The sequence below is a fragment of the Topomyia yanbarensis genome, chromosome 2, assembly GCF_030247195.1.
Source record: "Topomyia yanbarensis strain Yona2022 chromosome 2, ASM3024719v1, whole genome shotgun sequence".
Classification (NCBI taxonomy): domain Eukaryota; kingdom Metazoa; phylum Arthropoda; class Insecta; order Diptera; family Culicidae; genus Topomyia; species Topomyia yanbarensis.
Window position 1 is genome coordinate 294937166 of NC_080671.1, and position 16591 is coordinate 294953756.

General features: G+C 37.5%; 2 long non-coding RNA genes across 6 annotated transcripts; one reads left to right on the plus strand and one right to left on the minus strand.

Moving 5' to 3' along the window:
• Positions 1–5239: 5239 nt before the first annotated feature.
• LOC131683296 (uncharacterized) lies at positions 5240–10338 on the minus strand. Of its 5 annotated transcripts, none has more exons than XR_009304486.1 (5): positions 10320–10338; positions 9505–9621; positions 9339–9454; positions 5645–5788; positions 5240–5590 (listed from the first exon to the last, which is right to left on the minus strand). It is a non-coding gene; the product is annotated as an uncharacterized LOC131683296 (long non-coding RNA). The 5 variants fall into 5 exon arrangements; XR_009304488.1 differs by lacking the exon at positions 10320–10338 and adding an exon at positions 6223–6302 and having other exon boundaries at positions 9505–9657; XR_009304485.1 differs by lacking the exon at positions 10320–10338 and having other exon boundaries at positions 5645–8881; positions 9505–9739.
• A 3559-nt stretch (positions 10339–13897) lies between these two features.
• On the plus strand, positions 13898–15147 carry LOC131683303 (uncharacterized). The gene is made up of 3 exons (XR_009304492.1): positions 13898–14016; positions 14079–14233; positions 14344–15147. It is a non-coding gene; the product is annotated as an uncharacterized LOC131683303 (long non-coding RNA).
• The last annotated feature ends 1444 nt before the right edge of the window (positions 15148–16591 follow it).

Here is a 16591-nt window from a genome sequence, read left to right on the forward strand (position 1 = left end):
AACTGTCAAATTTTAACTAAAGGTTAAAAAAATCGCCAAATGGTTCACAGCCTAAAATACCGATTATTTAGTTTTATACAACACTTAATAAAAAAAAACCTGTTTTAATCCACCTAGCGGTGCAATAGACCTTTCTTGTCCGACCTAACCCCCTTTTTTCTTATTTTTATTCAAAAGACTACACATTTTTAAGATTATTACCGCTGAAATGAGACTTTTTAGAGCTATCGTGATTTTTTAATAATTTTTTTAAATTTGAAAAATGCAAGAATGTTGAGTATTTTTTTCACCTTTGCAAGAATGGTGGGACTCAAAATATGTGTTTGGGCAGCACTGTTTTGTATATTTTTGCTTGGCTTCCTGGCAACGCGGCAAATGAAGTGGTGAGTCGCGGTACAAAGTTCATTGGTTATGTAAACAAACTAAAATGAACCTCTCGGTGGAGAACGTTGCATGGTAATGTTTAACCTCACTTTTTTGACAGTTCAAAGAGATTGTTTACATGATCTTGGAATTTTTGTTGATTCGATCATAGTATGAGAAACTTGGTTTGGTTCGCTGCCAAATGTTAACACTTACCCAACAAGGTCGCTCAGCTGTATTTTTTAATTGATGTCGGCATCATACATTGTTCCGTTAAATTTAACATTTTTACTTTTCTTGTACATGATTCACTGAAGAAGCCAGGAATTTCTAGCCAAACATTTGAAAAAGGCCTACTGCCAAATGCAAACAAATCGAATTTTGATGTTCTCTATTAAAATCCTGGGACAGAACCTGTGGATAGATGTTTTCTTTTTCTTTTTTCTGTTCATTTTATCTCTTGTCTTGCATAGCCACTCTTTCTTCCTCACATATTTTAAATGGACGGGCTACATTTGACAGTCCCCCCTGACTGCATTTGACGGTTCCCTTTGGCTGCATTTGACAGCTCCCCTGGCTACAATTGACATTAGGTTTTTTCGTATCAACACGTTCCGTCCCAGTTAAAAACTATCTATCTGGCCATGTACATAAACATAACGCAACAATGGATTATGAAGAATTTTGATAATGATTTTATAACAAATTATAAAAGAGCCCGGCTGATATAAAAGTCCTAACTAGCAATACACTTATTATAAAATGATTATAAAGGATTATTGTAACTGATTCCAAAAGGATTATAAAGGCAGTGAAATACGTACTCAATGAATTAAGGGGTGTGTCTGATGTAAACAATATGCGCAATCAAACTAAATAAAACAGTATTCAATTTTTAAATAGAATTATAATGAATTCGACCAAAACTTCTTTTGCCTTTTTCTCATTTTCAAATGTTTGGGTAGAATTTAGATTATTTTATCGTTGTTGCGATCAATTTCGTTTGGTTTGTTTTGTTCACAATGTTAGTCGCAGAGCATTTTGGTGATCTATGGCAATAGACCTTTCTCGTCCGACCTAACCCCCTTTTTTCTTATTTTTATTCAAAAGACTCCACATTTTTAAGAATATTTCCGCTGAAATGAGACTTTTTAGAGCTATCGTGATTTTGTAATGATTTTTTTAAATTTGAAAAGTGCAAGAATGTTGAGTATTTTTTCACCTTTGCAAGAATGGTGGGACTCAAAATATGTGTTTGGGCAGCACTGTTTTGTATATTTTTGCTTGGCTTCCTGGCAACGCGGCAAATGAAGTGGTGAGTCGCGGTACAAAGTTCATTGGTTATGTAAACAAACTTAAGTGAACCTCTCGGTGGAGAACGTTGCATGGTAATGTTTAACCTCACTTTTTTGACAGTTCAAAGAGATTGTTTACATGATCTTGGAATTTTTGTTGATTCGATCATAGTATGAGAAACTTGGTTTGGTTCGCTGCCAAATGTTAACACTTTCCCAACAAGGTCGCTCAGCTGTATTTTTTAATTGATGTCGGCATCATACATTGTTCCGTTAAATTTAACATTTTTACTTTTCTTGTACATGATTCATTGAAGAAGCAAGGAATTTCTAGCCAAACATTTGAAAAAGGCCTACTGCCAAATGCAAACAAATCGAATTTTGATGTTCTCTATTAAAATCCTGGGACAGAACCTGTGGATAGATGTTTTCTTTTTCTTTTTTCTGTTCATTTTATCTCTTGTCTTGCATAGCCACTCTTTTTTCCTCACATATTTTAAATGGACTGGCTACATATGACAGTCCCCCCTGACTGCATTTGACGGTTCCCTTTGGCTGCATTTGACAGCTCCCCCTGGCTACAATTGACATTAGGTTTTTTCGTATCCACACGTTCCGTACCAGTTAAAAACTATCTATCTGGCCATGTACATAAACATATCGCAACAATGGATTATGAAGAATTTTGATAATGATTTTATAACAAATTATAAAAGAGCCCGGCTGATATAAAAGTCCTAACTAGCAATACACTTATTATAAAATGATTATAAAGGATTATTGTAACTGATTCCAAAAGGATTATAAAGGCAGTGAAATACGTACTCAATGAATTAAGGGGTGTGTCTGATGTAAACAATATGCGCAATCAAACTAAATAAAACAGTATTCATTTTTTAAATAGAATTATAATGAATTCGACCAAAACTTCTTTTGCCTTTTTCTCATTTTCAAATGTTTGGGTAGAATTTAGATTATTTTATCGTTGTTGCGATCAATTTCGTTTGGTTTGTTTTGTTCACAATGTTAGTCGCAGAGCATTTTGGTGATCTATGGTAATTGATGACCTTTACACCCCATACTAGGTCCGCTCCTGTTGCAGCTGTTTCGTCCTGTCCGGCACCGAGTCAACCGATGGTCCAACCTGCGCCGCACTCGTCTGTCGCTATGTCAATGGCAGGGACTTGGATTAAAGGCCAAAATTTCAGCTACGGTTGGTGGTGTTGCTGCAATCGGTTTGCCTTCGGCCACGTTGGACATTCGGCTAACGGGAATATTGAGCGATTCCGATTCGAAGGAAGCAACGCCAGTAGCAGACTGCTTCGGTTCAGAAATACGCTCCGGTATCGGATGAAGCTAACACTCCGACAGGGCGAAGGTTTCAACGAGGGGCTCAGGCATAAGTAGCAGAGTCCTTGCACTTCCTGCTTGTCGAGTGAACAATTCCGACGAAACCACTGCCGCTCTCGCCAAGTTTGATCACCGTAATAAGTGCGACGTCAGCGGTATAGTGCCAGGATTAGTCGAGAACAGTGCCAGGACTGACTTGCCAAGAGCTACAAGATTAAATAGCAACGCGTTTTTAAAGTGACCATAGTATAACGTAAAGGCTTTAGCCAGATGATTTATTCAGCAGAATAAGATAGCAAAATTACCCAAAACATAAGACCTGGCTGCCGAAGTGAATCCACACACATCATCACCTACCGAGGCAAGCAATATTGGAACGCAGCGGAATTCCTCACAATGAATTGATCTCGTTAGGTAAAATTCCAGGGAGTACAATTTTCATAGCACAATTTAGTCGACCGAAATTGTAGTCCTCAGTCGAGAGAGAGACTGATAGAGTAGCAGCAGCTAGGAATTTTCTTTCGAAAGCTAGCAGCGGTTTCGCGTATTCTGCGCTAAGTAGAGAGCGTTAAGACAGATCTCCGAAACATGTCAAGTGCTATCAGATGAGAAAAAACGTCGCATCTATGACCAGTACGACAAGGACGGTCTGCTGACCAACGGTTCCGTCCGGTACCACCATAACACACGGCACCGGCGACACATATATATTCACAACATACTAATTACTTATCCTTCCGAAAAAGTAAATAAATTGACTATGCAATTTATCATTTAGTTATTTCCTGCCAATTTGAACAAGACAGCAGTTGCAGAAAGCTTTATTGCGGTGCAAAAATGATGGAAACTCGGGATATAATATAAATTTACATATAATTTCTCCTCCCTGATATTCTTCCAGAATGTATAATGCTCTGCATTCTTATCACTCCTATCAAATCCTTCTTACTCCTTATCGTCAGTGCCGAGCACTGTTTTGCATTTGCCGGCTAAATCAACGACAATGCGATAATCGTCAATCGACGAAACTTTTGCTGTAATGGAACTTGAACACGAATAATAAATAATTGTTCCATTCGAAAGCGATAACCTTGTTGTCCTCATGTTTGCAGCTATCATACGCTGGTAGGCATTCTGACCAATGGAAACGTTTTTCGGTATGGGCATTGAACGATCATTTCAACACCTTATCATCGACCGAATTCGTTACCTATAAAGTTCAGGTAAACTTCACCACCTAAAAATGAGTAATCAATCGGATCATCTTGTTAGGACTTAACCCACGAGCAAACAAACAAATGTGTACAAATCCTTATCCATCATCCAGAAAGCAATCGTTTTATAGCCCAATGCTTGATCTTACGATTCAATATATGCCACCGGGTTTTGCATCCAGCGCCGATTGGTCAATGTATGAACCAGGGGTGACATTACGCATCTCGAAACGAAAGGTTTATTGTATTCAAGCTTGTGTGAAAAGGCCGATTCGAATTGGTTGCATAATGTGGTACCAGGTTCCCATTGTTCCAATCCTCATCCCTCTTGAGTTGATAGTCTTTCAAAGAGCATCGAAAGTATTCAAGTAATGTAAATTTTAAAAGTCCATGTAAACAAGTCTTAGGTAAACAAGCACACTGAACTGTCAGAAAAGTGAGGTTTTACATTTTCATGCAATGCTCTATGTTTTTGACAGGTATATGAATGAATCATTTCAGCATCAGTGATGCCAGGTCTATTTAAACAATAGCCTTGCAGTGAAAATATAAAAGTCTGCAGATTGCTACAAAAATCTTCAATAAATTTGACATAGAAATGTAGTATGTATATATTTTAATGATCAAAAATGTTGAAGGCTTGTGTATAAATTGGCTGGCATAGGCTTTGTTCTGCTAAATATTTGTAATCTGCAAAACATCTGCAGTGAAAATGCAAAATCTGCAGATTTACTAATATATATGCAGATCTGGCATCCTTTTAGTATTCCCCACAGGAAATTCATCCAAATGGTGTAAAAATACGGGGAAACTAGGCAAGATAGGTATTCAGAATATGGGGTTAAATGAGCAGCTTGCACTATTTTTGATTTTTTCAATAGTTAGAGGTACCAAATCATCGCGGCAATCGGCAGTAACGAATTGGGGATAAAAAAGGAAGCATCCTATCATATAAATTTTTTTGACGAGAAAGGTCTATTGGAATGTTTCTTTCAACTTCAAATATACTACAGAATGTGAATTATTTATTATTGTATGTATTCAGTATCGTAACAATTATGCGTTTAAAGCACTCAGTCAATATACCATCATTAGAGGCAAAACGTCCAATGACCGCCAGGAGAATTTGATGGAACTGCCGGTGTTCCCCATAATGCGCAAACCAATTCCAAAGATAGATGGTATGCGGTTGTTCCTTTTTATCCCGACGCTGTTATAGGTCATTAATGTTGGCATGCTTCAACAATTGGTCCGCATTTCATTAGAGAAACCGATACGTAACTTCTGGTTTCTGATTCCGCTGCAATGGCTTCCACTAGCGTGTTTTGCAGACTTACTATAGGAAGTAGAAAGGTTCACCGTTTGTCTCTAAAACACAAAAAGTTAATTGTAACACACGTCAAAAGCATTGTACTTACTCACTTTTCAAGCCTTTCCTCTGTCTTCCTCTCGCCCAAGCTCCACGTGTTATGCTGATAATTGGCTGCTGCTGACGCTATATAGCGAATGTAGGAGCCTGGTTTTTCTTCGCACGCCACTTCCTCCATAGCACAAGTTGCGAAATAACTATTGTACGGAATAATACATTAGTTGGTCAATAATCAAATAAATAGCAATATTCCGTCCAGCCGATAGAAGATGGTGCACAGGGGGAGGAACGACTACTTTTCATGCGGCTTGGAGTCGTCCAAGTCGAACTTCCACCGTATTAACAAAAATATGTTACTATTTGATAAATCTATAAGTGAGCATAAAGCCTTCTCTCATACATTCATTGTTTTATAGCATTTTTTTTTATTATTGAGGTTTTAGCCTGAGGGTCTTTCGCCTCTCTTTCGGGTTGGAAAAATCTCTAACTCTATGTGCGGGATTGGGAATCGAACCCAGGTGAGCTGCGTACAAAACAATCCAACTACGTTATGCGCGCCCCTATAGCATTTTTCATTATAATGTCGCATATTTGTCCTATGTTCTTTGGGATTACTTACATATTTACTTACCAGATGTTATAGAAGAAAATGAGTTCCACTGATTGCCCCATATCACTAATCTCCGGCAAAGGTGTCATGAGATCTGTAGCCTAGCGTAAAAAGTGAACAGCGTTTCAAAATGCATACCCTGCAGGTACCCAACCCTCCACCAAAACAAACAACTCAGCAATATAACATGTATTGAGAAACGCTTCCTCTCATTTAAGGATCCTCTCACTGTTCAAAAGACAGCCTGAGTGACTCCAACTCTAATAAGATTTGGTAAATAGCCCTCTATTGGCTCGAGGCTGAGCTGTGCCCTATCTCCAATAATTCGTCAGAACGAAATACATCCACCCCCTTCCTTCCCAACAAAAAAATCAAAAGCAAGGCCTAAACCGGTCCCCACAACACGGTCTCACTAAGGCAATCCCACACCACAGTAATACTCTGACAATACCTAGAGTACCCTAGTAGGCACAACCCACCTGAAGACACCAACCAGCAAATTATTCTCATCTCAAAACCATGAGAACCTTCTCCTCCAAACTAAGATTCCTCCAAATGTCATCATTTTTAATTAGAACGGCTGAAAGTAAATTCCGCATACCGCTTGCGCCACATGGAACATCATGCCTTCTAGTAAATACACATTCCCAGTAAATGGCGATCACATTCTTATAAGTATCGCAACTATCCATTCAAAAAGTCTATACTTTGTAAAAAGGCTCATATCATCTCAACGGAAGAAGCTAGAGGTTTGGCACTCCTAGAAAAATCGTTCTCTTTCATAACATCTGGACATCCTTTGAAAGCCACCCCAACAGAAAACTACAACTGCAAATATTAATTACCTAAATAAAACGCTCAGGGAAACTCCCAAAAATATTTCTTAAACTCTCTAAATGTACGAGACATGGATCTCCTGTTTCTTCGGCAAATTTTCTTGAAATATAAATTTCTATAAATTTCCAAATCCGGTTTCTTTTTATTTGGAGAATAGTCCAACTAGCGGGCGCCCAACTAAAAAGAAATCCAGTTAAAAGGTGACCAATCACCGAATCACGACTGTATTTTGAAGAAAGTTAAAAAAGGTGCTTGTCAAATTAGAGTAGAGTCATACTACGATTGTATGTAACATTATTCCGAAAAGGCAAAACCATATCTTGCATATTGCCTACTTTAAAAGTGATTTAAACATATTGTCAAATACAGATATGTATTTGATATTACCAAGAGTTAGGTAATGAAAAATAATTTTTCTAGTATGTATAACTTTTGCAGTTTCCTTTACTTGCTAAGTGAATGATTCCGAGAGTTTCCGAAGTTGAAAATTCCCCTTGACATCAAAAATCTATCTAGTATTATTGAGAAGATTGAGCACTTCTAATACCAAAAATAGAAGATTCCAAATCAAATTTGTAGGAAGGAATCGAAGAAAACCATCGTGATCACCTTCTAACCCACATTGACTTATCTTCTGTTTACCGACATTTAAAAAAAGTCCATTTCTAAAGTAGAAGCGTTCATAATTTTTCAATGACAACAATTAGATATTTGGGTAACTTGAAACAAATCCGCTCAATACAAACCCAAAACCGAACGAGAAATACTTCAGTATAAAATCGTTATGCTAATAAACCCATCTTTTCTAAAACACACCACATTTCCAGCTCACTGAACATCTTCAATAAACCTTCCAAAACTAACCACTCAGCAGCTCCATTACACATAGTAAAGATCCATCTCGCACCCATGTAGTAAAGATCCATCTGATATGCACCCGTGTAGTGGAGTGCACTGCCCTTAATCGCAAATCAGTCCCATGTTCTATGGGATTCCCTATCTACTTGGGATTTGCAATTATAAGCAGTGCACTAGGTTTGCACTTTCAAACAAAAGTGCAAAAAACTGGACGTGTTCCATTGACACTTCTGTTAGAAAGTGTAAAACCAGTGCACTCTACTACACCGGTGCACTGCCATCGAAAACGGTAAAAGCTGCTCAGCTCCAGCGAAAAACCAAAACTCCCACCAAATCAGCACCCCGGACCTCTATGCGGTGTGAACACTTTCTCACGCCTTACAATAGCATCATTGAGGTGTTAATGATGTTGAATGTAAGCCTTTTCTTGTATTACTGCAAATACTAAATCTATTAAACTAATAATACTAATAGAGAAAAGAAAATAAACCAAGCCAAAATTTTACTGAGAAGGATACATGGGTGGTTGAGTCATTTATGGCAAAGCACCCAACAATTGTGGTTACACTAAACCTCATTCGGTCTTTCTACGTTTATCACCGATATGTTGAACCCCTCAGAATTGTTTGTGGCTGTTCACTTGCACCCCCAAAATAACGGATTGAACACACGAACATCCACAACCGACATTAGATTATATAATTATACATTAGTACTTCGAATTACTATTACTACAAAGACTAGTTACCATTATTATTCTAACATCTGTTTTTATATTTATTTTCTTGTTCATAGTCGGTTCTGGGCTGGCAGTGGCAAGTAGTGAGAAAGCACGTACAATATAATAAAGGTCCAACAAGTCCTCCTGGCATCTTCGACACACCGTTCGAGCGATAAATCAATCGAATCTGGGGGAGGGAGGCTGTGTATGTAATCGAATACACTAATACCCAAAAATTGAAACCGCTTGACGGTTTGAGTAACTCTGGAAACAATAAAAATTTGTTCGATTTTGTTGGATTACGAGCGCTGCTAATTTTCAATTAATAGTAAAAGTAGCAACACTACTCAGCTAACACAATCACATGAGGAAATATTCTCGTTTAAACTATTTTATTGAAAGTCCAGAAAATTACTTCATCCTGGTCAAGTACAGCTGGAAAATGAGTCGGAATTCTGGTTGATTCTAGTTAGTACCCGGACTTCAGCGACACAACTGATTTCATTTAGATACTAACTAGAACCAGTCATCAGTCTGGCTCATTTTCCGGCTGAACTTACTGGGATCTAACACTAATGATTTGAGGGAAACAAACTGGGAAATTTTGATATCAAAAGAAAACATTCAATAGCAATTTCCAACCCGTAACATCGGAACACATTTTGCAAAACTGTTCTAAACCATTAATGCCTATTTAAGGAATGAGCAATGAACTACTAACCTGTATTACAATTCATTTCTTTAGAGTCAGGGCAGTGCAGGTACCGTGACGGCAGCAGTACATAATATAGTATAAGTAGATCTCATTTTAATGCCCGTTTTCACTGTAGAAGACGACTATAAAAATGCAAGGGTAATCGTATAAGTTATTTTAAAAAAATACCTACCATATCAAAAAAAGAAAGCAGGAACCAAAACAATACCTGATGTTGGAGTTTGGCTTGAGCGGCTTGAGGGATTTTCGGGATTTTATATCTCATATTCGCTAGCGACAAAAACAATACCTGAAAGAAATAGTAAACAGAGGAAACGGTGCAAGGGATTTACTAGCAGGTGAGGCAAAACGATAAATCACAGAAGGCAAACGATGTGTCAAGGTATTCATACTAGCAGGTGAGGTGCAGATTAGATTATCCCAAAATAATGATACGTATTCTGATTGCAGTTGAAGATCGAAATAGTGAGCTTGCGTTTTTCGTTTTTCTCCTGTTTTCAGAGTGCGCGACTAGTGCACATTATGCACAAGATTATGCTCTACAATGTACGCAAGATGTGCATTATTTATCCACTCTGAAAGTAGTAGAAAAAAACGAAAAGCGCAATTGAGCTCACTATTTCGATTTTCAACTGCAACCAGAATAATTTTGTTGTATCCGTTTTGAACTCACTGATCATAAGCGGGTTCAATAATCTAACAGAAAGTACCGTTGTTCTATCGGAAAGGTGTTCACTGAATATCTACAGTGGTAAAAATTGAGACAAAATTATTATCGATCTGGTTAGAGTTTTAACACCCGATTATCCGGTTTCAAATAAACTTTTCGTTGCAAGTAAAGTTACTGACCATTGACTAGATTTCGATACACATAAGACCAAACTAGCATTCAATGAAACTTCGTCACGAATCACAATCAGATAACAAAATCGATTTTTTCGCAATTTCAACCACGCAAATATGTCATCTCCAAATTGCAGGTCTCACCATAAAAACTGAATAAATCCATTATTGCTAGAAATATGGAACAAGCCATTATTGCAAGAATGCCTGACGAATGGGAACTTTTGAAATTATTATTCATTTCTGCTCGTTACTATGTGAGATATATCTAAATCTAAATACCGCCGGCGTCGGCGGTAAAACATGATGATGAGTTATGTTCTACCATAGACCATGCGGTAGACTTGGGTGAAACGCCCAACTCCTACTCTGTAGAAGGCAAAAAATTCTTCACATTTCCTTTCGATCATGCCCATATGAGCCTGCCTAGTTCTAGTTTTCCGTTCTAAGTTTATAACTGATTCGCTCTAGAATACCTATCCGTCTTTCAATTTCATTGCTTTCGTTTCTCTTAGTCTCAAATTTGCCGAAAATAGCCAACAAAATCGATACAGTAGATCCTTGCGGCAATTAAAACATAGTAACAATATCAATTATTGATATTCAAAGCGTTCAGAGAAACAACAATAACAAAAAATGTTGACAACTCAATGTGGATGTTGTGGAATGGAATGTCAAATTTTTGTGGAACGGAAGATTTTCTTTGAGTTTAGCACAACCCTGATCACGGAACGGAATAAATTTTATTCCGTTTTAGAGAGAGATAAAAATAGGAAAAAAGGGTGGACGGAAAAAAGATGCAAGAAAACGGAATTCCGTTTCTGAGCTTATCTGCACCCTTAAAGCGCGACTCAGACGATACATCAGCTTCCGTCAACGTCAACGGAACGTCACCGTTCCGTCAGGATAAGTTAAATACTTTTCTCTTGCGCCCGTTCATACGTGCCGTACGTCAAAACGTTCCGTGCCGTTGATGTTGTGTGTGAATGCCTCCATTTAACTGCATGTAACTTATCCTGACGGAACGGTTACGTTCCGTTGACGTTGACGGAAGCTGATGTATCGTCTGAGTCGCGCTTAACACGTTGTATTTCGACATAGATCTTTCATTAGGGCTTAAATCGCAAATGTAAACAAACTGCGTTTTCGCTATTATGACATTATGCGACAAAAATACTACAAGATTGAGGTGAAAATTAGTTTAAATGGTTTTTAGTTCGATTTATAATTAAAGAAAACAAAACGGCGAAACATGCATTTTCTTCGAGATTTCGACTTAGGCCCTTCTTCTCATATGGAATATAAAGGCTAAACTTACATTTTTTGACAGAACCGGGCGTACGGTTATTATTCACAAAATTATTCTTTAAACGGCGGTTCTATTATATAAATGATAAGCAATATCTACTAGGATCATGTCTTCTCGATAGTTGTTGCACATAAACATTCGAATATTTCGATATTTTCATGAAATTCGAAGAAAAGATGCACGCGCCCTATCATTTACATTGGGTTTCTATGCGCCCATTTGCTGAGCCCTATTAAAAAGTATACTGTCAAGCTCGCCCATTTACCCAGCCCTACCCAGCAAGACAGAGTCAGTTTAGCCCTTTTACCGCGCCCTTCTGAAAATTATGTACACTGTTTAGCCCTTCCGCAAATGGTGGTTGCTGAAGGGCGAAATCACGACTGGGATGCAAATTGGGCGTAAGCATTTTTTTAGTTTCTACCCACTAAAAGCACATAGGAATTAAATTCTTTGTTATATTGTCATAAGGTTTAACCAAAGATGCTTCCGGAAAAACATGGTCGTAAAGTAATTTATACCTACAATAAAAACTACATTTAGAAAAGCATCGCCGTATATTGAAACTGATTTTTCTCCATTTGAGTACATTGCGACTTTGGCCCTATTGAAAGATCTGTGTCGATTTATCCGGAGAAGTTGTGTGAGTGCCAATAACTTTTCGTGTGAAAATGTGAGTTTTTATTGTCGCAGTACCAAACTATCCGGGCGCATTTACTCATATGAGCGATAAATGCAATGCCTGCAAATTTCCAATATAGTATACGCGGAAGGTATTGGAAATGGTAACTAAATAAGTATGGTAGTATAATAGTTCAATTATAATGGTGGAATATATCAGTAGTATTCCCAATATGGTGAGTATTATATGAAAGGTTTGGAAATGGTTTCAAAGATATCTGAAATGGTATTTATTTATACGGGATGCTTACTAGAAGTAAATGCATGAAAATGCATAAAAATCACAGCAGAAGAAAAGAGATGGGAACAGAAAGTATGCAAACTATGCATATTTTTGTTTCTCAGTGTAGAGTGCATCTTATTGAAAAGTGCTATAACGTTTCCTCATGAAAATACTTGTTCAAGTTTAATAACCAATTATGCGATTGAACTCAAAAATTTATATTGTACATTTTCAAAAATCGCTAGGTTTTAACAGTATTGCGCACTTCCCACCAACCTGGACTCCGCACTTTTAAAGTGCGAGTGATCTCAAAACTGCGAGCTGTCAAAAAACATGTATTTCAAGTGATAGAGATGGTACTTTCATAGACAGACCAGTCGAACTAACCGGTCTATGAGAAGAATTTAATGGAAGAATGGTAAGTGCGCAGTGCAGTTAAAATCCAGTTTTTAGTGCCACAAGCAATAGATTGCAGGAATAAAGTTCATACTGATATTGCTTGTGGCACTAAACACTGGATTCTAACTGCACTGCGCACTTACCATTCTTCCATTAAATTCTTCTCATAGACCGGTTAGTTCGACTGGTCTGTCTATGAAAGTACCATCTCTATCACTTGAAATACATGTTTTTGACAGCTCGCAGTTTTGAGATCACTCGCACTTTAAAAGTGCGGAGTCCAGGTTGGTGGGAAGTGCGCAATAAATACCGACTTTCTTTCTCTGAAGTTATACCGATACATGTTTTATATTTTTGAAACCATCTGACAACGCTGCTCTAAGAGCATGTTCATCAGGAGTGTTTCAGTTCTAGATTCATAATTTTGACAGTTCTATTATATAAAACTGAAAATTTTAAAATTAGAGCTTGCTGTCCCCAGCAGCAGTTGTAGCGGATGTTCTATTCAGTTTAAAGTTCATATTGCGCACTTCCCACCAACCTGGACTCCGCACTTTTAAAGTGCGAGTGATCTCAAAACTCCGAGCTGTCAAAAAACATGTATTTCAAGTGATAGAGATGGTACTTTCATAAACAGACCAGTCGAACTAACCGGTCTATGAGAAGAATTACTGCATTCAAATTTATTTTTCCTCAGTCTATCGGGTCTCAGTGTCTGTGCTGAAAACTTTGCAAGTATTTAAAACAAAGTTCTAAACGTGTTTTAATATCAGCAACAAATAGAACGGAGTCGTATAACAGTTTTAAATTTTAAAACAAAACTGTTCGAAATTATAAAACAAAGCGCTCTGCTGGAGATATGAATGTTTCAGTTCCAGTTCTACTTTGAAACTCCTATACAAAACAAAACGCTCCTAAACATGCCCTTAGAGCATGTTCAGGAGAGTTTCAGCAAATACAAATTAAATACGCCAAGGTCCCATACAAAAGGGTCATCATTTTTTGACTCACTGAAAACTAGATTTAAAGAACCCTATGCATGAATTTTGTTTGACAAGTAACAAATACTGAAAAATAATAAGAAATGGCAACGCGTTTCGATAGATCTGATCCAAGCATGTCGTGCTTAGATTTGTTTTTTCGACATTTGTTTGTTTTCGTCGTCAATTTTTGTAGGCTCGGCATAGGTGAGGAAACATTACCTCACTGGGAACCTTTAACTTATCTTAACGGTAATATTTTTTATTTACAACGTAGCAAAATAAAATAGAGAAGAAATTCATCATAACTTCAGGAGAATTTCAGCTTCAGGACAATCAGCTAAAGGAGAAGCCGCTGTCATGAGATAGCAGTTGCAGCGGAGACATCGGTAGCTTTACTACCTAAAGTAGCACTTATTTGTACGACAGGTGCTGATTCTAACTTGCGTATATTGAACAGTGATCTGAGGTAATAATACGGTTCAAATACTGCAGGGTCATCGCAGCTACATACATCATGTCAGCTGGGATGGTGAATACCTGGAATCTTGTGGAAAATTATTAGAATTTAATTTTTAGTCGTGTTGGCTGTATAGTGTCCGCGAAGTAGCACTCGGACGAGACGGATAAGATGAATAATTCTAAGATGTCCAGAATAGTGCACTCGTACAAAGTGGATCAAAAAACTTTCGTGACGATTGAGAGTAACAAATATCCGCTCAATAACACGGACTGGCGTCTAAAGCTCGATTCAGACGATACATCAGCTCCCGTCAACAACAAAGAACATCATCACGCCACCGCTTCGTCAGGAGAAGCTAACTGCATTTCTCGTGCATCCGTTCACACGTTCCGTACGTCAAAACGTACCGTGCCGTTGATGTTGTGTGTGACTGTCTCCATTTAACTGTATTAAATGGAGTAGCATTAGCGGATGGCGAGGTGGTGTTGATACTTATTTGACAAATAATAATCCGGCAGAGCCTAAGTCCAACACGAATGTTCAGGATAGCGGTATGCAATCAGGATCGATGACAAAAACTGTAAATTGACAATGAGATCAAAGAAAATATATAACCAATGCACATCTATAGCGGGTCGACCTGCTGATGAAAGTTTGAATCGAAGCGAAGCTTTATTATGCGCAACACCAATATGGTCCATCTAATATGCATGCTGGCAAAGATCGGATATCGTTACGACATGACCCATAGTGTGACGATGGATTCAGGGAGGGAGTTCCTGTGGACATGTTCCGGCTGCCCATGGGAAAATCATTACACCTGATTAATGTTTCTTCAACTATGCCGCCAAAAGTGGAATGAAAATAATCCGTAATCAGGACCAACCTGCAAAATTCTACAATTGTATCATTCGAATAGTTCAGCATGTAAAGAGTTTCAAGTTTTTAATCAGAAAAAATGCATTCCTTTTTTGGATTTATTGACAATTATTTGCAGTATCTTGGTTAACCAGTCTTTTTTATGACAACCTACGTATTATTTGAATTTTTGTTAGATATCTTGCACATTAATGCTACCTCAACGCGCACGATACTTTGTACATTTCAAGTATGTTTTTCGAAAACAACGTAACTAACAAAAGTAAACAAACTGAGATTATCACTTTCCAGCTTTCTAAGCTTCTTAATGGACATATTAACAAACTTTCGTTTCATTATTCGGTAATGCTGTTGAAAAATGCACGTTCGAAATAATAACGAATAAGCAACTGACACACCAGCAGTGCATATATACAATTTCGTCATATTATAGTTTCGTTTTGGTACTGCTGTAACACTTACGTTGTTTTAATTTAATCTATTTTTGCATCTAAATTTTTAAATTATACTACAATTATTCTACTAAAATTCTCAATATGCGTAATGTTTCTATAAGGGGATAAAGAGCGCGCAGTTTCGTAATCCTGAACAATATAATATAGAAAAAGAGTACAAGTTATCTTAGTTTAAGTACCACTGACACATTTTCAGCACATTTTATTTTCAGTTCTTAAAATCTATCCTACAGTAGATCAAACCTAAATACTTGTGACAATGAGATTACAATTGAGATACTAAAATCGACTAATTGAAAAATGTCGAAAGTGTAAGTGGTGATTAGAATAACGTAACACAGATTGTTCAAGGTTTTTCGGAATGTGAGAGATTTCCCAGTCTCTAGTTGGGTGCGCTAATTACTCCGCCATCGAGGAACTGTGATGATGTCATCACAGATTCCCAACAGTGGAGATTCTCACTCTAATGCCTCTCATGAGCCTCGCTGTTTTCAAAAATTTTGCTTGATTTTTTCTGTTCCTTGGCACACTGCTTGTCTGCTCCTCGACTTGGAGAATCCTAGGATACTCTTTATTTACGCAGTTTATAATGCAAACCGAAATTTTTCCTTATTTGTGCGAAGGTCGCTGTGCTGGAACAGGCGACAATGAACGCTTGAAAGGCTTTCTTCTGAAGCCATGTAACGAGGCCTATAAAAAAACAGAGGAGCACAAAGTGAGGCTTAGCTGATTCTCTGCAAATATGGCAAACCAAAGTATAAAATTTTGTATCGTATTGTCCCCCTTTCGATATTTTTAAGCATCCGTGGCACGAACCTATTGCACTTTTGTTGATAACAGGATGTATAATATTCGTGTTTTTGTGTGTTCCTCCAAGCTCAAATCGCATAAAAACATCTATTGGAAAATTTTTGATTGAGTTGAAACTGAAACGTTAATCCGTTAGTAAAAACAAATAGATTTTTTCAGTTCTATTGTAACTTACATCTGAGGGAACAAACTTTATGAATACTATTATTCGGTTCTTTTA